The sequence below is a fragment of the Marmota flaviventris genome, chromosome 6, assembly GCF_047511675.1.
Source record: "Marmota flaviventris isolate mMarFla1 chromosome 6, mMarFla1.hap1, whole genome shotgun sequence".
NCBI classification, from domain to species: Eukaryota; Metazoa; Chordata; class Mammalia; order Rodentia; family Sciuridae; genus Marmota; species Marmota flaviventris.
In genome coordinates this window covers 118,098,842-118,120,289 of record NC_092503.1, presented here as the reverse complement: position 1 = coordinate 118,120,289, position 21,448 = coordinate 118,098,842, and the positions used below count along the sequence as shown (strand labels likewise).

The 21,448-nt window shown below is 47.0% G+C and overlaps 2 non-coding genes across 2 annotated transcripts; both read right to left on the bottom strand.

Annotated features, from left to right (window-relative positions):
• Nucleotides 1–1,893: 1,893 nt before the first annotated feature.
• Trnaa-agc (transfer RNA alanine (anticodon AGC)) lies at nt 1,894–1,964 on the bottom strand. The gene has a single exon. It is a non-coding gene; the product is annotated as a tRNA-Ala (tRNA).
• Nucleotides 1,965–2,898: 934 nt separating this feature from the next.
• On the bottom strand, nt 2,899–2,971 carry Trnaa-agc (transfer RNA alanine (anticodon AGC)). Its single transcript has one exon. It is a non-coding gene; the product is annotated as a tRNA-Ala (tRNA).
• Between the last annotated feature and the right edge of the window lie 18,477 nt (nt 2,972–21,448).

Sequence of the window (21,448 nt, the reverse complement as noted above, 5' to 3'; positions counted from 1 at the left end):
TGTTGTTTGTTTAAGCAGTTAGTTATCTTCTAAAAAGATATAAACATTTTTTTTTTAATCTTGTGGTTTTGCCTTCATTCCTTTGGGTAGATAGAAGTTTCCATTTGGTATCATTTTCCTTCTTCCTGAAAGACTTTCTTTAACAGTTTCTTATAGTGTGGTTCTGCTGGTGATGAATTCTTCCAGTTTTTGTATGCCTGAAAAGATCTTTATTATACCTGTTTGTCTGTTTATGGTTCTGGGGATCAAACCCAGGTCCTTGTACATATCAGGCAAGCCCTTTACCATTGAGCTACATCCCCAGTCCTTTTATAAAAAGAAAAAAAAATAATTTTTTTTTGAGACAGGGTCTCACTGAGTTGCCCAGGCTGTCATTGAACTTGTGATCCTCCTGTGTCAACCTCCTAAATTGCTGGAGTTACAGGCATGTGCCACCACACCCAGCATACCTTTATTTTTGAAGAATTTTTATTTTAATTGTGAAAGGAGTGGGATTTATTCAAGTGTAAAGAATAGAAACAGAACTCTCACAGGGTCAAGAGGGGACTGCAGTAGGGATTGCCCTTGAAGGTATTTTTGCTTAGTTTAAAGATTTAGATTGACAAATTGTTGGGGGATTTTCCTAGCACTTAAAATATTTTGAAGTATTCTTTCTCACTGCACTATTTCCAAGGAGAAATCTGCTGCTATCTTTATATTTATTCTTCTACATAATATGCCCCCCAGCTGCTTCTAAGATTTTCTCTTTCTCACATATATTGAGCAATTTAATTACATGTATATTAGTGCTTTTTTTTTTTCAGATTTCTTGTGCTTTGGGCTCTTGAACTTCTTGGATCTGTGGGTTTGTAGTTTTCATCAACTTTAGAAAATACTTGAACATTGTTTTTTGTTTTTTTGTTTTTTTTTTAAGGTGTTGGGGGTGGAACTCACGACTTTGCACATGCTAGTCAAACACTATGCCACTGAGCTATATATTCCTGTGCCCTTTTTACTTTGAGACAGGGTCTGGCTGAGTTGCCTGAGCTGACTTTGAATTTGGGGTTCTCTGGCCTCAGCCTCTGGAGACACTGGGATTACAGGCATGTGCTACCATGCCTGGCTTGGACATGATGTCTTCAAATATTTTTTCTGTACTCCCCTCTTTTTCAGGGACTCCAATTCATATATTACATATATCTTAGACTATTTGAAGTCCCATAGATAGCTGATGCTCTTTAATTTTAAACTATTTTTCCCCCCATTACTAGGGATTGAACCCGGGGGTGCTTTACCACTGAGCTACATTCTCAGCCCCTTTTTGTTTTAAATTTTGAGACAGGGTCTTGCTAAATTGCCTAGGTCCTCACTAAGTTGCTGATATTGGCTTTGAACTTGTGATCCTCCTGCCTCAGCCTCCTGATTTGCTGGAATTACAGGCGTGCACCATCACGCCCGACTAAACTATTTTTTTCTCTGTGTATTTAATTTTGAATAGTTTCTGCCTTTCTGGTCAATAATTTTCTTCTGCTATATCTAATATGCTATTAATCTTAGTCAACATAGTTTTCATCTTACTCAATGTAGTGTTCAGCTCTAAAAGTTCACTTTGCATATTTTAGATGCATGTTTTTGAATTATGAAATACAGTGATAGTAACTATGTTAACATACTTATCTGTTAATTCTAACGTCTATGTCAGTCCTAGTTCAATTTTAATTGATTGATTGGTTTTTCTCCTTATAATTAATATTTTGTATGCCTGGAAATCTTTGATTAGATGGCTGATGTTGTGAATTTTATCTTACAAGAGGTTTTTGGTATTTCTATAAATATTTTTGAGTTTTGTTGTGGGATTCAGATGATTACTTGGAAACAGTTTCTTTCTTTCTTTCTTTTTTTTTTTTGTGTGTGTGTGTGTGCTGGGGATTGAACCCAGGCCTCCTGCATGCTAGACAAGCGCTCTACCACTGAGCCACATCCCCAGCTTCAGTGTGATCCTTTTAGTCTTGCTTTTAAGAGTTATTAGGCAGGACAGAGCATTATTTAGTGTAGGGTTAATTATTCTCCACTACCCTTTGAGTATTGTACTCAATGCCCCATGAATTATGAAGTTTTCTAGTTTGTCGTGGGAACAGCCACTGTTCCCAGTCTTGTGTGAACCTGGCACTGTTCTCTAATCTGCTAGGCAGTTCTTTCCCTGGCCTTGGGTAGCTTCCTCACACACATGAGTTAATCATGCCAAATACTTGAGGGGGACTCTTCAGGCACCTCCAGCCTCTATACAGCTCTCTCCTCTCCAGCACCCTGTCTTGCAAATTCTAGACACTTAGTCTCTTTGGACTCACAGTTTTATCATCAATTCAGAGAAGTTGCTGAGTTTCCTTGTGCACAGCCTGGATATCCTCATGAGGCAATAAGATGGGGTAACTGTAGAACTTTGTTCATTTTCCCTCCCTTCAGTGACTGTCCTTCATTGCCTCAAACAGTCTTAAAAACCAACCTTCCTTCCTTCCTTCCTTCCTTCCTTCCTTCCTTCCCTCCTTCCCTCCTTCCCTCCTTCCTTCCCAGGTGGTGGAATAAATCCAATTGCTATTGCTCCATCTTGACTGAAAGAAAAAGTCTTCTCTCTTCAAATGCTTATCCTTTGTAACAACTAGAATAGTGCTGGGCAAAATATGGTTGGTTCTTTCATTGACTGCTTCTTGAATTACTTTATCTTTGTACATAATGATATCCAAGCAAAAGTTTATTTAGAAATTCCATTGTAGGTTATTAGATTAATTTTTTTAAAGTTCAATAAAAAATTCTTATAATTCTTATTCAAATACAGATCAGATTTGTTTATGGAATTGCATAGAGTAAGATTTTAATTTTTTTTTTAGTTTTAGGTGGACACCATATCTTTATTTTACATTTATGTGGTGCTGAGGATCGAACCCAGGGCCTCATGCATGCTAGGCAAGCGCTCTACCACTGAGCCACAACCCCAGCTCCAAGATTTTTAAATTTTTCATGACAATACTACAAAGAAATGTTTTCCAAATACTTGTTTTATGTGAACCTGCCTCCAGATATTTATTTTAAATTGTTTTCTGGCTTATAGAAAATGACAAATATGGAATCAATACATATTGATGTATTGATGTTTAATATCATTACCAAAGTCCCCTTGAATACCTAGCACTATGTATTAAAGAATGAATGAATGGAACACTTTTTGGTTTGAACACTTTTTACTTTACCAAATAATATAATTCCTTTCAATAACATCCTACCTGATATGCCTCTCTTTCCATTTTATAAATCAAAGCTCTCTTTAGAATAGGTTCTTGCTTCTTCTGGTCTCTTCACAATGGGTTTTGTAATGTCACTTGGTAACATTTTTCTTTTCTTTTTTGGGGTACTGCGAATTGAATGTGGGGGTGCTTAACCACTGAGCCATATCCCCAGCCCTTTGTGTGTGTTATTTTAGAGACAGGATCTCTCTGAGTTGCGCAGCGCCTTGCCATTGCTGAGGCTGGCTTTGAATTCACAAACCTCCTGCCTCAGCCTCCCAAACCACTGGGATTACAGGCTTGCGTCACTGCGCTCGGCAGTAAATTCTTTTGTCAGATGAACTTAACACAAATCACTTCTTTCTCTACAGAGAGCCAACGTTCTGATTTGTAAATTTTAATGAAAAGACTTGGCTTATCCTCTTGGAAGTATCAGATGTGCCTACCACTTTGGCTTCTAGCTGAATTCTTGGGAAACCTTGGGGCTCCAGCCCTTCCCCTCAAGCTCCCCACCTCTGATGCCCTTCTGTGGCCCAGTCAAATCTTGCACATCCTCCAAGACCAACTGAAGCCTTCCTTCTCCGTGAAGTCTTCTCCTGCCATGGTGATCTCACCCTCCTGCCTGCTTCTTAGAACTCAGTTATCTTTTCCACTCACTTGGTACCTAGTCATCCATACTGCCTTGTTATGCCCTTTTGTGTTTAAGTGGGAGCATCTGTTTCAACCAGCTTCAAAAGGGTAGCCCACATGTGCCCAACCAGCACTTACCAAGTACTGACTGCGTGCCTGGCCCTATTCTAAGACTTTTTATGAATGACTTCAGTGAATCCTCACCCCCTCTGTTAGTTCTGTTATCCCACTTTCCAGATATGAAAGTGGAGGCCCAGGGCTGTTAGGTCACTTTCCCAGGGTAGCTAGCAGAGCCAGGATTCACTCAGGCATTCTGAGCCTTGCCTACCACACTGTGCTGTGGCACCGGCGGGTACAGTAGTTGGTCCATACATCTTTGTTTTGTTTTCACAGTGCTGAGGTCGGAACTCATGCCAGGCAAGGGCTCTACCATGGAGCCACGCCCGACCCCACTTGTTGATGAATGAATGAAAACATGGAGGCTCAGCCTGTGCAGGAGGCGAGCAGGGTCCCTGTCCTGTTGCTCTCCCAGCTTTTCTGTTTCCCATCCCTCCTGTTGCTGTTTTTCTTAGGGTGAGATCCTGTGTGGTCCAGGAGGAAAAAGAAGGAATGCCTACACCCCTTTCCCATTTTCTCCCTTGCAGGTTGGGCAAAGAGCAAGTTGGGGCAGTTCTTCTTCCTGCCACCCCCTTGCTCTCATAACCAGCTTGCAAACCAGAGCAGGGAGAAGTAAAAAAGGAAGGCAGTGGGGTTAACGACATCCTCAGGAGGGCTGGCTTCTGGGGCCTTTGCCTCTCAAGGCTCAGTCAACCGGATGTCCCTTTAGCTTGCTGGAATTCAGCCGGATTTACAGAGATAAGATCAACCTGACCCTTAATTCCTCAAATGTAATTTATGGGCTTGCCTCCTGTGTGCCGAAACACGTCTGGCTATCCAAAATCTGGTAATTATTTATGTAAACTCGGCATCCTGCCTGTGTGGATGATAATTGGACTTGAACAGCAAGAAGCAGGACTTAACGCAGTCGGGGCTGCATTGAAACCCTCCTTTTGAAAAATACTCACCTGAGTCTTTGAGATCTTTCCTGTGGCTCAAGGTTAGCTGTAACCAGACCAAAAAGATATTTCTTTTTTTTTTTTTTTTTCCTTTCTCTTCCAGAAGGCCTGGGCAAATTTATTCCCTGACACCACTAGGTTTTAGAGGTCCTCCCAAAGGATGGGGTGAAGCTGGAGGACTGAGAGGTGGAGGCCTCCTTGGGTCCCCTCATTGTCTGTTAGAACATGAGTTTTATACCCCTCCTAAGAATACACAGGATTAGGAATTTTATGCTGTTTGGGAAAGAGGAGAGGTGCCTGGTGAAAGAGAAAGCTCTTTGCTTTTTATTCATGCTGTGAATTCCCCAGGAGCCTTCGCTGTACATACACACACGAGAGCCAGGAGGATTAGGGGAAAGAAAATGAGCCGATTGAACCAGATGGTTCGGGAAGCACTCCCGGGAGGCCACTGGGGTGGATGAATCTGCATCTTTAAATAACATTAATTTCTGAAAGGCCCAAACTGTTTCCCAAATGACTGCACTGAGCTCCTAGCTTTCATCTATTTTTATGGTCCCCTCTCCTGCATGAAGGCAGGAGCGGCTGCATCAGATGAACCAGTTCTGGAGAAATTCTTCACGCTGAGTGCAGGCTGCAAGGAATCCGTTTCCTGAAGGAAAAAGAAATCTTTAGGCATCAAAGTGCTGTGAAAACAGATTTTGACAGAAACCACCACCCCTGGATGGATCTGAACAAACCACCGAGTTCTGATGCCAGCTGGGACACTCATTTCTTCGGTAGCCGGGGGCAAACCACTTAACCTCAGTTTCCCCATCTGTAAAATGGGGTTAATCAGCTTACCTGCTGCAGGAGTGCTGTGAGGTTTTAATTGGGTAATGGTTGTGGAGCCCTTTGATGTAGTGAGTTTTATTAACTTGCAAGGGATTCCCTGAGGCCAGAAAACGCAGTTAAACTCAGGAGAGAAGAAAGGCAGTGAAATGAGCAAAGCAGTTCACCTCCAGCTCTGATTTCAGAAGTGCAGAGTCGGGCTGGTCCCATGTGAGTGGAGAGCAGCGTCCCGGCTGGGGTCGGCTTGGTTGGCCCAGAGAGCCCAATGTTCTCAGAAGGAGCTTGGTTGTGAGATTGTGGAGGGAGAAGGTGGGTGTATGACCTTGCTTGATCAAACCCCATCATCCTTGGACTGCTCTAAGGTTCTTTTCTAAGCTAGGTCCCCTGTAAGAACTATTCGGGTGTTAATTTAAAATCCTTGGGTATTGAATTTGGAAAAGCCCCGGCCTCAGGCCTCCTGCCTCAGGCCTCCTGCCTCCTAACAATTAAATAAAGACAGACCTCAAGGTCTGGCCTCTGGCCAGGGCTCCTGACCAGTGATGGGCTGGCAGAACAGCACCCTCCACGGATCAGAAAATGGGAGCTTTTTCCAGGCTCTGTCCCCTCATGGCTGGGCAAACCAGCCAAGCCCCCACGTCATCCTGTGCCTCAGTTTCCCACTCATAAAAATGATCCCAATCAGACATTCTTGCCTTAGAGGCCCAATAATCAAGATTTGGAATGTGAATGTGCATTTGAATTTTAAAGCACTCTCGAAGTGTTAGCTATTATATAATTCAGCATGGACTCCTTTTCCTTCAGTAACATTTAAAAATCCCAGTTCCGATAACTGTTTCCAAGTCGACTCATGCAGCACAAGAAGCCCTGTCCGCCTCTTCCTCCTACCTTTTGATGCCCTGCCATGTGGAATGCCCACTCACAGCTGGAGGAGAGGGGGGCCTGCAGATGGGGAGTCCTATGACCCCAGCTCTCATTCCTGGACCTATGACTATCTCTTCTGACCCCAGGGGCTTCGGTCTCCTTCCCCGCAAAGTGACAGAATGCAGTGCCGTGTGATTTGCAATGAGAGGTAAACCACACAGCCTAGGGACACACAGGGATCAATGTCCATCTCCACTTGGCAGGATTCAGCTACTTGGTGCCCACTGAGTCCTCTAATGTGCTTTCTTGGTGACAAGCGATGGGAACGTGTCAGCTCCCAACTAACAGTTGAGTGCTGTTCCTATCCCTGTAGTCACTTTCCTTCCCCAAATGGGCACATTATACTCTGGGAGTCAAAACTTCACTTTTCCAAGGCTGTGTTCAGTTCAAGTTTGTCAAAATGAGCACTGAGTTCCCAAAGTAATTTAAAAAGACCCAACCATTTTCCTAATCATAATTTACTAAGCTGTGCATTTAGTTGGGGATTTTAATACCCTGTTTTATTTTGCCATGCAAAGGTAAAGAAAAATACCTGCTGTTAAAGGGAGTAAAATCATATTAATCATACATATGTTTTGTCTCATCGTCTAGTTCCCTACCCAAACCATCGCCTGGACGTCCCCTTGGTCTGACCCTTGTAGACAGAGGAGATAATCAGGGTTGGGATTGGTTTTGGTGGGGGGGAGGAGGCTTGTTTTGGGGGGGTTGATTTTTTACAAAGCATCCTTGACAGGCACTTATGTTAATGAAAGCAGTCTTCTCCTGACAGATCAGAACCTGGCTTTTATAGCATCAAAAAAGTGATTTACATGGAGGAGAAATGGGAAGCAATGATTAAATCAAAGCTGCCCTCGGCAGCCTTCCCCCCACTGGCCCATCTGAAAACAGCCCTGTTTCAATTCCGCAGCTGAGCTCAGCCTGCCTGCTCCAGACGTCCAGACCTCGCACTCTATAAATCGTCTCTGCCCTTGCCCCGGAGTTGCTGACTATATGTATTTTGGGACCCAGCATTAATTCCCTCATCCTTGGCTGGTGACATTAAGATTTGTAACTGATAGAATGTGTTTTTAATGTATTTCCTGCAGGTTACTATTAAAGAAATGTAATTCTTCTGAACTTGCAAAAAGGTTCTGCTTCCATTTAAAAAAGAAAAAAAAAGGAAACAGAAAGGGATCATGGGAAGAATTTCCCAGCAGCCTCCAGATGGACTGGGCAGCCAGAGGGGTCAAGGGCTTCAGAGTTGTGTTTAGCTCTCCACTTACTCTTCTTCCTCTAGCCCAGTCTGTTCTCTTTCTGCACCTTCGTTTTCCTGGGTATGAAATGAGGATAAATATTTGTCTATGAGATGAGGGTGTTGTAAGGATTAATTGGTTGGTGCTTCGGGAAGCCTTTGAAGATGAAAGACACTCTCTGCAGATGCTAAGTAAACTCATAATGTGTCTGGTTTTAATGAGCCAGGTGAAGCTAGTGGGGGTGGCTGGAGATTAACTGTGCCTAGCCCAGAGCTGCCTGCTTGGGCCAGGCTAAAAACTGGGTGGAGCTCTTGGCTGGTTCCCTGGGTCTGGCCCATCTCCATTTCCCCTGGCTCCTAACACAGGGCCTGGCACATGGGTTCTCTAGAAATACTGTGGATGCAGATGGAAGCGAATTGGAATTTAACCAGACTTCCCAAATCATGCTCATTGCCTCTCATTCTAGCCCATGTCTGGGGTAAGTTACTTAACCTGAGTCTCAGTTCCTCATTGGCCCGTGGGGACAGTTAGAGTTCCCATCTTGTAGGATTATGGTAAAGGTTTATTGTAAAAATGGCTAATAGCAACTGAGCACTTGTCAGACACCAGGTTCCAAACACTTATACTCCTGAACTCACTGGATTCTCACATTGATATCATAGAAGAGGGACTATTACCATGATCATCCCCATTCTTCAGAGCTGAGGCCCAGACAGATCATGTGGTAGTTTACCCAGGGTCCAGGTTGGTAAACGCCAGCTAACAAGTTGTTCACAAAGTGAATCCTGCACATCACCGCTAGCAGAGCTCTGGACACATCAGAAGTGCCCAGCCAACAGGTTGCCCAAGACTGCCTGATTTATCCAGCCAGCAAAGAGATGTCCCACAGGGGTGTGACACAGGTCCAGCCTTGGGAATGGAGCAACCAGGAGAGAAGGGACCAGAGTAGACGCAGACAACAGCTCAGAACTGTGGGAAGGGGCCAGGTGTGTGTGCGCCAAGCCAACGCACAAGTTTGGGTAAGGTCTAAGTCTGGGTCTGCTCAGGGTGACCACATTCAGGATGCGTGATACTTTGTGAAAAGCATCTCATGCCAAATCCTGGTACCTCAAAGACAGTCTGAATTATGAGATTCGAGGGCTGACATACAGAAATGCCTGAGACTACGCCATGGCTTCCAGGGGTGGTATCTCGGAGGAGGTGGGCTCCATTGTTGCTATTCCTGGCAATCGACAAACCAGGGGTTCAAAATAAATCAAAATACATTAAGACTCTGGCCCAATGCCATCATTGAGGGGCCAGGAGGGGAAACTGAGGCACCTGGAAGAATGACTTCACACCCCAGCCCTGTGACGTCACTGACATAGGAGGGGAACCAGCGGAAAGTGGCCTGGGGAAGCCCCTGGTCAGAATAGAAATATCTTCAGCAACTGCTGCTGGTGATGGAAAGGGAAATGGAATTTTGTCTAAATATTATGTTGTTTTGAAAAGTCTGACTAATGTGAAAGTCCCTATTTAAAAAGGAGTTGACTCTAACATTGAAATTGGTTGGAGTTTCCACACCCACATGTTGACTAAGGCCTCGAAAAACAAACTTCCTGGTAGATCCTGATGCAAATCACCTGGGAGCCAACGCTTCACGGCCCAGGCCACGAGCTGTGAGCAGAGGGTCGGAGCCAAGAAAAATCCTGCGTCTGTTTATGAAAAGGCAAACAGATCCCCAAAAAGAGGCCCGAGTCCTAGCTTAGGCGCAGGCCCTCCAGGGAAGAGCACATGGATTGAAAGGAGATCTGAGCACAGCTTCTCTGGGACCCCAGGTAGCCCCATTTCACAGCCTCTCCGAAATATGAAGAATGGGGAAAGGGACAGGGGGCCTTCTCTTACTGCAGACGCACAGAAGGCCGGGCACACCCATTGAGTCTTCAGTTATATGAAGCACGTGCATCTGCCTATCACCCATCCACGTCCCCCATGCAGAAATAGGCTCTGGGAGTTCGAGCAGGGCGACCTGGGGGCCAGTCTGCCCCAGAGTTCCTGTGGCTATTGTCCCAGCATGATTAACAAAAGCCCTGTCTTGGGCATGAAGAGTCACAGGAAGATCCTACACTCAGTGAATTTGCCCCAATTCACCCAGCTAGAAGGTGCCAGCATTGGGATCGAAACCCAGCTTTTCACCAAAGAGCAGCTGCTGGTGGTGGTGGTGGTGGTGGTGGTGGGGTGGGGGGCTCCTTCCTCATTCACAGTCAAACCTGGAGGAGCGGATGCAAACCTGGCAGCCCTCTGGGAACTGCGCCTGCTCCCCCTCCTCTCCTTCCCTCGGGGCCTCCCAGAGCCTGTCTGGTCTTCTCTGTGCCAGAAAGAGCACCCCAGCAGCAGTGGCGCTCAGCAGACAGGACACACACACTCACCAGCACCCACCTTGGTTTGGGGTGTCTGTTTTTCCTGCTGGGAGCATCTCCACCAGCAGCTCCAGGAGAAGACTGCAAGAACCCGCTTCAGAGTTTGGGCCCCCAGCCCAGCTCCCCACCCTAACCCCCAGGCCAGGACCCATTCAGCCCTCCCCACTGAGAAGACCCCCTTTCCTCAGAGAGCCGCCCTGGGCCACCCCTCAGCATCCTGCCACTGTCGCTGTCCCTCCAGCTCTTGCCTTTGGGATACAGGCCTGTTGTCCCAGGGGCGGAGGAACTGACCCACAGGAAGCTCATTTTACCAGGAAGAAACACAGTTCCAGAGAGGGCAAATGCCTTGCCCAAGAGCACACAGATGAAAGTGGAAGGCAAGAGAGTAGGTCCCCTGACACAGAGAGACACAGAGGCCAGTGTTCTCTCAGGCCAAGTTAGTCCTCCGTGGCCTGAGGTGCTGGGTGGGGGCACACCTCCCAAAACACCAGGAGAAGCCCTGTAGGTCACCTTCTGAGTGTCAGAGACCAAGATGTGTCTGTTTGATCCTGCCCCTTGGTCCTCCTGTTAAAATTTCAACGTTAGCAACTGGGGCCTTGATACAAGCACCCCAAGAATCCATTCACCGGCCTCTCTGCCAGGTCCTTATGCACCAACACCCCTAAGGTCAAAGAAATCAGTCCTGAGGTGTCCTGCTGTCTTCAGAAAACTGGCTGCTAGAAATGTCTTCCTTTCCTCAAGTGGAAGACAGTTACTTTTTATAATGTGGTCTTAGTTCTTCCCAGTGACCCAATGCAGGCTGAGTCCAATTCCCCTTTTCTCCGTCACTTTTGAAATAGTTAAAAGACTCACAGCTGCTGTTCTTTTGATTGATTGCTCCTCACAGGATGTTGATTTGAAAGATGTGTTTGGAATGCAGACAGGTCTAGCAGACAGACTCAAGACTGAAGCCCACCTCTGCCTTTTATCTGCTTTGTGGCCTCGGCCAAGTCACTAAACCTCTCTGAACTTCAGTTTTCTCATCAGAAATATGGAAAGATCATGATTAATGTTTACTGCACTGGGTGTCAGAGGATCAGATGAGATAATCCATATAAGTGGCTGGATCCAGAGTCTGACACAGTCAGGGCTTATACAAAGGAACACTTAATCTCACTTTTCTTCAGCTGCAAACTGTAACTTCTCTAATTGCAGAACCAAAGTTTCACTTTCTCGGGAAACCTTATCACCCTTTCACGTCCATGAGAACCTGTGTCCCTTTTTCTTACAGTTGCTAAAGCATGTCACCATCTTGCTTTCCTTTATTGTCTCTCTCTGAGCTCGCAGCTCACCAGATGAGACTTTATCTGATTTGAGTTAGCCTGTCTCTCGGGCCTGTCAGGACTGTCTTTGAGATTTGGACCCTAGAGAGCTGATCACCATGTGAAAGCCGCGAAGACTCAACCACGGGTTGTCCCCACCCCCACCCTCCCCATGGCAGGTCCATAAAAGCCTGCTCTCCGCTCCCCAATGAAGTGACCCCATAGAGCCTGACGAGTTGTGTTGATGTTCCCCGGGCGATTGTCTGCGGAGGAGCCCTTGTGCGGCTTTTGAAGTTCAGTGGAGTGAAGTGTAATCTAAGTGAGCTGGAACACGTTTTGATAAAGCAGCTTCCATGGCCCGGGGCCCCTTCTCTGCAAAGCCATTAGCATGGGGGCTGAGCAGGCCTGAGCTTTCCTGTCTGGGTCCTTGGGCCCTTCCACTGGCCTTTGATCACAGGACCTGAGGATTTGGGTGCTCAGTCCGACCCCCTTGGTATTGGGATGAGGAAACTGAGGCCCAGAGAACAGAAGTAACTTGCCCGAGGTCACACAGCCAGTGAGGGTAGCAGGAACCCTGGTTTTCATCCACCCTCGGGGCTGCTCCAGCTGGGGGGACACCCTCTCCCGCCACTGAGGGAAAGGGAGCTTCTCTGGCCAAGGGAAAGCTCACAGCTGCGCTCCTTCCTAGACCTCTGTATCTGTTCAGCAGGGCGTCCTACAGGCACCCCATCGGACCCCAGGGTGGCCCCCCACAATGGGGGAGGTCAGGACCTTCCCGGTCCTCCCAGGAGTCTTCTTAGGAGTGGGGTTTGGAGAAGGGCTTCCCCACCCTGAATGCCAGCATGTCCCCAAGAATGAGACCTAACCAATTCCCCACGACCTGGGGGAGTCGGGGCAGGAGGTCAGAGGGGCCGGGTCTTGCTTTCAGCCTTGGAATCTGTGGGCTGCTTTCTGGCTAAAAGTTCTCCCTGATGATGTTCTGCTCACACTGAGGTTAGATGAGTTGGTGCTTGTAGGGGTCAATGGGGTAGACAGGGGCCGGGACCTGCTGAGAGTCTCAGGGGACCCATTCCACAGCTCACCTGCAAAAACAGTGTTCACAGTCGTTTCTTTTTAGCTTCATCTTAGATCTCAGTGTCTTAGCTTTAGCTGTCTTTTTCTTTTCTTCTTCTTCGTGTGTGTGTGTGTGTGTGTGTGTGTGTGTGTGTGTGTTAGACTTGGGACCCTCTACCACTGAGCTAGCTCCCCAGCCCCCGGATCTTTTTTTTTTTTTTTAAGACATGGTCTCACTAAGTTGTCAAGGCTAACCTCAAACATGCAATCCTCCTGCCTCAGCCTCCTGAGTGAGGATCATAGACGTGTGCCTGTCTTAGCCTTTTAAGGACAAAACCCAAGGACATTTTCTAACTGAAACTCCTCACACAACTATCAACTGATTTTTCACTGTGGATACTTAAAAGGATGAATGGATTCCAAGCTCGTTCTCAAGAATTGGGGCCCACTGGGAGATGAGTAAGGCTGAACGTGGGGTGGGAGGGGGTAAGAGCAGGGTCAGGGTGGGGACACCTGTGACAGGTTACCCTGAAGGCAGTGGCGTCCTTATTGGAGCCTCGCATCTGTATAGTCTCTCAACTAAAGGGGCAGTGCCCTGCAGGGGGTGGCTGGAAAGCCTGAGGCTGAACCCTGGCTCTGTCCCTCGTTGGATGTGTGATGCGGGTGAACAAATCACTCAACCTCTCTGAACCTCGGCCTCTTCTTCTAGAAACAGGGATAATAATCCCTCTCCTGCAGAGTTACTTGGAGAATTCACAAAACCCCCTAACACAGTGCCTAAAACTCAGGAGGGGCCCCCTGGAGGCAGGTTTCTTCATTCATTTCATCTCAGGGCCTGAGATGGCTGCTCCAGCTCCTGCCATAGTGTTCACATTCCAGCCAGTGGGAAGGGAAGACAGGAAGTAGAGAACACACTTCCCTTTAAGGGCATGACTGGGCAGTTGCACACATCAGCACCTCTTCATGATCCACATCATGTGCCATTGACCAGTACTTCATGACATGACCTCAGCTAGCTGCAAGGGAGGCTGGAGAATGTCATCTCTTCCTGTCAGTGAGGAAGATTTTTGTCCTCACCCCCAGAGCACACCTGGTAATGTTAGGAGTCATTTTTGGTCACAACAAAGAGACCGGTTGTAATTAAATGTCCTTCAGTGCACAGGACAGCCACCCACAGGAAAGAATTGTCCAGAGTGCAGCGTTGCTCAGTGATAGAGCTCTCGCCTACCATGTGCAAGGACTTAGCACTGGAAAAAAAAAATCCCCAAATTTGATAATGCCCAGGTTGAGAAAACCTGCTTTAGTGGAGCCATCAGAACTGGGGAGTCCTGTCTCACAATGAAGGAAGCGAAAGTTTACAGGGACCACTAGCTATTCTGCTGTAGCTACATATACTAAGTTAGGTGATTGCAGAGGATTAAAGTGCTGTCTTTTCCCAGAGCTTGCTCTTTCCAGCAGGGATCAAAGCTTTAAGTCAACAGGCCTCCGTGGACTATCAAGAATTATCACACAAGACAGGGAGGATTGTGGCTGGGCAGTCCTGAAATCTCACCCCCTGGGTGGCCCACTAGAGCCACCAGGGAGGCCAGAACCCAAACCCACATGCCTCCCAGGGAGATGGGGCCCCATGGGTGGGGTTCACAGGCTGGCCCTGCAGCGCTTCACCTTCTGCAAGGTTTTCCTGGAGATAACTTGAGAACTTTTATGTGTGTGTGTGGTGCTAGGGATTGAACCCAGGGCCTGATGTATGTGAGGCAAGCACTTTATTACCAATTGAGCTATATCCCCAGCCCAACTTAAGACCTTTTGAAACCCATTTCTGATTGGTTCTGTTTCCCAAGGAGGTGAAATCTGGGCTGGGCAAAAAGGAGCTTGAAAGATAAGGGCCTTAATTTCCAGGAAAAATACCAAAGTAAATTTGGGGCTATTCACCCAGCAACACCAAATTACCTGTCTTAAAACCCTGTGTGAGAAACTGACCCACACGGAGCAAGAAGTAAAATTTGGATGTATTTTCAAAAACGACCCTGCTGCCACCCATCCAAGGACCCGTCAGGCCTGACCCTGCTTAACTTCAGTTGCGATGTGGCCTGTTCAGGGTGGTAGAGCTGCAGACCAAGCCTGCTCCATCTCTGTGGTTTAGGGGGCATCTCCAACATTGCAGACTGTCCCTAGCACTTTATTATCTCCCCATGAAAAAGCCAGTGTTAGCCCCCTTCTACGAAAGGTCAGAGAAATTAAGTAATTTTCCCAAGGCCACACAACTAGTAAGATGCAGAGAGACAAGTTTTGGCTCTGGGAATGCCTGGCCCTGAAGCTTGTGTTCTTCCCACAACCATGTCTTTATCTGGATGAGCGGCCAAATGGGGATCTAAGCTACTGTTGAATGTTTATATCACCAAGAAAGGGGGTTCACCCCCATCTCCATCACTTGCTCCATCGTCTCACCCATAAACCAACCTCTGTCCGGGGGTAAATGCTGCAACGTGTGATCCGTTGAGCACAGAGTGGTCAAGTGGTGCATTCAAACCACACAGCAAGTCACAAAATAACACAGAAGCCCTGCCTCCTCCTGTTCTATCGAATAAACAAACAACTCCCAGTCCACAGCCCCCACTTCCCTGTGGATTTTGCAGGAAAGCTGAGCTATGAATCTGGGGAAGAGGTCCAGGCAGAAGAAACTCCAAATAGCTGTGGGACTTCTGGGGGCTGCAGAGAGGAAGCTGGCCAGGGAGGAAAGGTTGTTTTTGCCGGTGCGAAGGAAACAGTAATGACTTAGAGACATCTGCTCTGACCCATGGAGCACGAATGGCCCATTTTTAGGTAGGTGCTCCTTTGACCATAACTACACCCAATGCCACAAGCTGGCGTGTGTCAACAGGAAGCCCATCCCAGTGATGCGTCGTGTGCACCCTCACACTTGCCGCCAGGGGTGACTGCTGAGGGCCAAAGGGAGCCAGAAACAAGGGGCTGAGCCAAGCCCAGGGAATGACCTTCACGCCTCTGAGGAAGGCAGCTGTCTAGCAGCCAGGACCTCAGATTTTCCCAGGCTGGGTCTACCACAGACAGACCTGGAATAGCTCAGAGGTTCTGGTCCACTAGGAAGGAGGGCGGTGGCAGGCCCTGTGGGTAGTGGCAATGAACACAGTGCCACTCTGCCTCTGCCAGGCTGTTCCACCTGCCGGCAACATTGCTGAGCAGAGGTGACAGCCCAGGGCCGGGCCCAGCAGGAAGAAAGAGAAGGACATTTGCTCAGCTGTGAAAGATGGTGCAGCAGACCTGAAACCAATCCCCAGGGCAGCAGCCAGATGAATCCAAATGGAGGGACTTTCTGCCAAATAGCAGCCTGCGCTCCAAAGATCTCAGCACCCAAGTAGCATCATTCACAAAAGCCAAAAAGTAGAAACAACCCAACAGATGACTGGGTCAACACAATACACCATATCCTGGAGCAGAATGTGACATTCTGATCCGTGCTGTGTGGATCACGTTAAGTGAGAGAAGCCAGAAGTGTGCTCCATTTACAGGAAATATTGAGAATAGAGAAATCCACAGGGGTCAAGTAGATTAGTGGTTTTTACTGGCTTGGAGCAGGGGGAGGAAATGGGAAGTGATAACAAATGGGGGTTTCTTTTGAGGATGATGAAATTTTTTTGAAACCAGACAGTGCGACTAGTTGCACAACTTGGTGAATATACTTGAAAACTAATGAGTTGTACTGTGCACCTCAAAAGAATGATTTTTGTATCTCAATTTAAAAAAAAATTTAAACATTGTAACTAAGTGCTGTGACACACACCTATAATCCCTGTGACTTGGGGTTTAATTTTCTGAGTTGGTGACAGTACTGAGGTCCCGTAGGGCAATGTCCCAGTTCTTGGTAGATGCATGTGAAATATCTAGAGTGAAACAGCTGTCTGCCAGGTACTCTCAAGAGGTTCAGCTTCTAAAGAAGCAGCAAGGTTAAATAACTTACATAGGTTGCGCAACTAAGAAGAGACAAAGTTTAAAAATTAGCTATTAACTAGTACAGTGGTTGAGAATGTGTCCAGAGCCACGCTGCCTGGGCTAATGTGCAACTCTGCTCTCACCAGCTGTGTGACCTAGGGCAAGTTAATTAACCTCTCTAGGACCCCATTCTCCTCCTTTTAAAGATGGGAACAGGGAGGAAGAGGATAACAATAATAGGATCTACATCCTAGTGTCATATGAATTAAAATGTGAAGCACTTAGAAGAAAGTATGGCCCACTGAAAGTGATCAGGACATGTTTTGTGGGGAAAAACCAAAAACCAGGTCTAGTCTTTAACTCTGTAGCAGAGGTCAGAACTTCATGCTACCTTCTCCTCATGGATCATGGAATCTCACAGCATCCTAGGATAGAAAGCACTTTGAAAAGGGCCTAGTTACTGGGGTTGGAATGAAGGGTGGTTAGGCCAGAGAAAGGGAAGGTGAGTCACAGGGAGCAGCACCTCAGAAATCAAGTCCAGGGGCCATGGAGGTTGGGGGTGGGAGTGGGGAGACACCAAGCAGACAGATGTTGCATGAGTGGGGATTAACAATGGGGTGCTCTAAGTGGAAGGAGAAGCTTCAGACCTTCCATGTTCATTTGAAGAATCTGAAGCCCAGAGAGAAGAATCACAGGCAGAGGGCCTTGGCTGGCAGTGGCAAAGCCCAGAGACACTGGCAGCTCCTGGCCCAAGCTGTAGCCCTGATGGGAATCTCCAGAACTTGGCTTTTGTTGCTGTAGAAATGGAAAGTCCCTGAATCCCTAAATGATGGACATTATTATTATTACTGGGACTGGGGATTGAACGCAGGGGCATTTTACCACTGAGCTATATCCCCAAGCACTTTTAATTTTTTACTTTGAGACAAGATCTTGATAAGATGGTGAAGCTGGCTTTGAACTTGTGATCCTTCTATCCTCGCCCCCCAAGTCACTAGGATTACAGGTACCATGGCTTTCAATACTTTAACTCTCCTGGATACCATCCCCCACTCCATAAATGGGAAACCGTTATTGAGGGAGATATATCTAACAGTTATTGTTTCTTATAAGGTGCTAAGCTCCATGCTAGTAAATTTACCAAGCCTAGTCAAGTGATTTCTATTTCTATTCCCATTTTTCAGATGAGGAATATGAGGCTTCAACAAGATTAAAGGATTTGACCAAGGCTGCAGCAGATAAGTAGCAGAGACAACATTTAAACTCAGCCCTTTCTGGCTGCAAAGGTTGTACCATCTATGCTATGATTCCCAGAGTGGGTGCTATACAGGAAGTGACATTAGGATGTCTATTTATTTTTAATCTTATCTTTTTAAAACATTCACTGGAGGTAGTGGTGCTCCGGATTGAAACCAGAGGCACTTTACACTGAGCTACATTTCTAGTCCTTATAATTTTTAAAAAATTTTCATTTTGAGAAAGGGTCTCCATTCAGTAGCTAAAGCTGGCCTTGAACTTGAGATCCTCCTGCCCTAGCCTCCTGAGTCACTGAGATTACAGGACTACACCACCATGCCCAGTTAAACTCCTATTTTTATATGTGGCTCTTACAATGTACCCAAAGTACTAGCCCAGTAATTATGTGCATTGCAGTATCTACACCGCCATTTTCCCTCATGGTCTAATACTCTCCCAGACCTCTTTGAGGTCAGTGAGGTCATGTGACCCATAGCTGGCCAATGAGGCACCAGAGCACATACACCAGGGTTTCTGGAGAAGACTTTTTAGAAAGGGGGCAGCACCAGAGCACAGCTGGCCTGCACAGCTCCTGCCATTTTTCTGCTGAAAAGGCAGATCTGACATTAACCACACCTTGATATTAACAAAAGTCAGTGCACTTGGAGGGTGAAGGAACTTCAGAGCCAGAGCACACCTGGCCCCTCATGATGTCCCTGACTTGGAGAACGAGGGTCAGGCCACCTCCCCTGACTTCTTTTAAAGGAACCACTCAGAGACTTCAGAGATATGGCCACAGAACCTGGGTTTTTAGTTACTCTCAGCTTCACACATCCACTCTGATAGCAGTGTGCTATCATCTCTAAGTCCATAAACTGGTATCTATAAGATGTAGCCTCAAAATTTTTTACTGGTGTGGATTCATGTGACAGGGATCACAAAAACATGGACTCTAATGTTTTCTGCTGTGCTTTGGGAAAAAGGGAGCAGATGAGTAGGCCCCAGTGATCAACTGTCTGTCCCACTCTCTGACAGGCTGGATGGAGGACAGAGGTTGGAAGGGTGTGTTTGTAAACTGGCCTCAGAAGAATCCAATCTATGCAAACTGCAGAGTGCGCAGGGTTCTCATGTGTTCTCTATCAGTTGTTTTTTTTTTAAAGAGAGAGAGAGAAAGAAATTTTTTTAATATTTATTATTTTTTTTTTTTAGTTTTCGGCAGACACAACATCTTTGTATGTGGTGCTGAGAATCGAACCCGGGCCGCACGCATGCCAGGCAAGCGCGCTACCACTTGAGCCACATCCCCAGCCCCTCTATCAGTTTTGCTCAGCCTTAGGAGCTAAGAAAGCTGGTCATGGGTTGCTTTTCATTCTTTAGGGCTCTCAGATTCAAGAGACTCAGAAATGTCCCTTCCTGGGATAGCTCCATGACCCAAGGAGGTACAAACTATGAAAGCTGAGAATTACAGGAGAGGGTGCTTTGCATCCCAAGTGAGTGGGTGGGAAGAAGAGTAAGAGGGGCTGTGTATCAGACGATTCAGAAATGAGGTCCCTGAATCAGGAGAAATTAAACTGAGTTGCAAATGACAGAAAACCATATAGCGGTGTCATAAACAGGATACAACTTTCTTTCTCTTCCATGTAAAAGAATTTGGAGGTAGGGAATCTGGGTTGGTATGGTGACTCTCTGGTCATCTGAGACTCGACCCCTTCTAAATCTCTGTTCTACTCCCCTAGTGACTTTTATCTTCAAAGTCCTTTCATTGTCCAAGGTAGCTGCTAAGCCCCAGTTATCATCTCTGAACTCCGAGCCATGAAGAAGGGTAAAAGAGCCCATTTTCCTCACCCCTTGAAGGATTTCATTCAATTTTTGCTTACATATCACTGGCTTGGACTCATTCTTTTGCCTGAATATGTTGAGGTTCTGTAGCTTAGGAAGAAATGGATTTGGGATGACAGACTCTGTCTCAGTCTCCAAAAGCAGGAGGGCATCTGGGGTCAGAGTAGAGAAGAAGAAACCAGATATTAAAAGACATACTCTAACCTTTATGAATCCTTGACCTTGGTTAAGTCCCAGAACCTCCCTGAGCCTCAGCCCCAGACTGAGGGCTGTGGGAGGGTCAAATGCTGGGGAAGGGCTTGTAAACCAGAATGCGTTCTTCCCACGTAAGCAATTAGTGCTGCTGCTGCTATCATTAAGGCTAAGAGTGGCTGGCTGTGTGCTCCTGGGAGGGAGGCGGAGGAGCCCGAGCGGGGAAGAGGGGAGCATTTACTGGGAAGGAGAAAGGATCTGCTGCGCATGCGCATGGGGAACACCTCTGCTTCTGTGAATCTGCTTCTCCACTGCCACGTGCCCAGGCCATGTAAAAGCCCCGAGTCTGGCAAAGTCTGCTTCAGTCCTCAGGCTCCCAGACAGGCAGGCAAACAAACATCACACTGTGGGGGAGGCCCAGACACCCTGAGAGAAGGCCTCCTGGAGCAGAAACCAAGCCCTGGGTCCCCACAGGGCCAAAATAACCTGCTGATTGAGTCAATCGGCCAACACACTGGTCAGGCCAGTCAGGGAGAAATGGAAACCCCAGCCAGATCTATTATTTAAGCAGTTTGTCATCAAGCAAAAATAAAAATTATCCCCTCCCCCCAACCCCAACCGCAGAGTTCTTTGGTGACAGGAGTCACCTTGGGTCAGTCCAGGCCAAGTCACTGGTTTGGGTCTGCCCTCCCCTCAGCATCCAATAGGGCATCAGGGAACGCAGACTCCTAATGCCCAAGGAAGGAATGCAATCTCTCTCCCAGGGCCCCAGACCCTATGTCCTCCTCAGCAGCATCCCAAGGGGCCTTCTGACTGGGGAGGGCTTGGGGGGAGCTCAGGGGTGCACTGGAGGAGCTTGGATGATACAGGCCACCAACAAGTATCTCCTACTTGCTGAGTGCCTGCAAGTCTGGTGGATTTCTGCTCCAGGGGCCGTGCACTCAGGGGTCAGTGCTTTTCTTGGTGCTGACTCTACCCTCTTCCTCTCCATGCCCCCACCCCACCCCCAGAGTGAGCTGTAGAAAGCATGCCATTTAGACTTCAAAAACTAATTGGTTACAGCTCACAGAGGCCTGGAGGAGGGGGTGGTATAGGTCTCAAGCAGCAAAGAGAGTTACAAGCCCTGTTTCATAGTCCCTCTGGCTTGGCACAGGTTAAGTGGGTATAAATCAGACTTCTGTAGCTTTACTTTCTTCTTCACCATTCCCTTCATCCCAGACTTCAACCAGAACTTAAAAAAAAAAAAAAAAGTTCTGTTGAAGTAAACATATGTATAAAAAAGAACAAACATAAGTGCAAAACAGCTTAGAGAATTTTCCATAACTAAACATACCCAGGTAACAGCATCTAGGCCAAGGAACAGAGCATGCCCACCCCGAGAGCCCCTTTCCAATACAGCAATGGCTCCCCAAGGGGAAACCTACTCTGACCTCTTGCAGTTTTATCTGTGAATTTCCTATAAATGGAGTCATACAGGATGTCCCCTTGCGTGTGGCTTCTTTCACTCAACATCATGCCTCCAAGACTCACCCACATCATTGTGTGAGGTTGTCATTT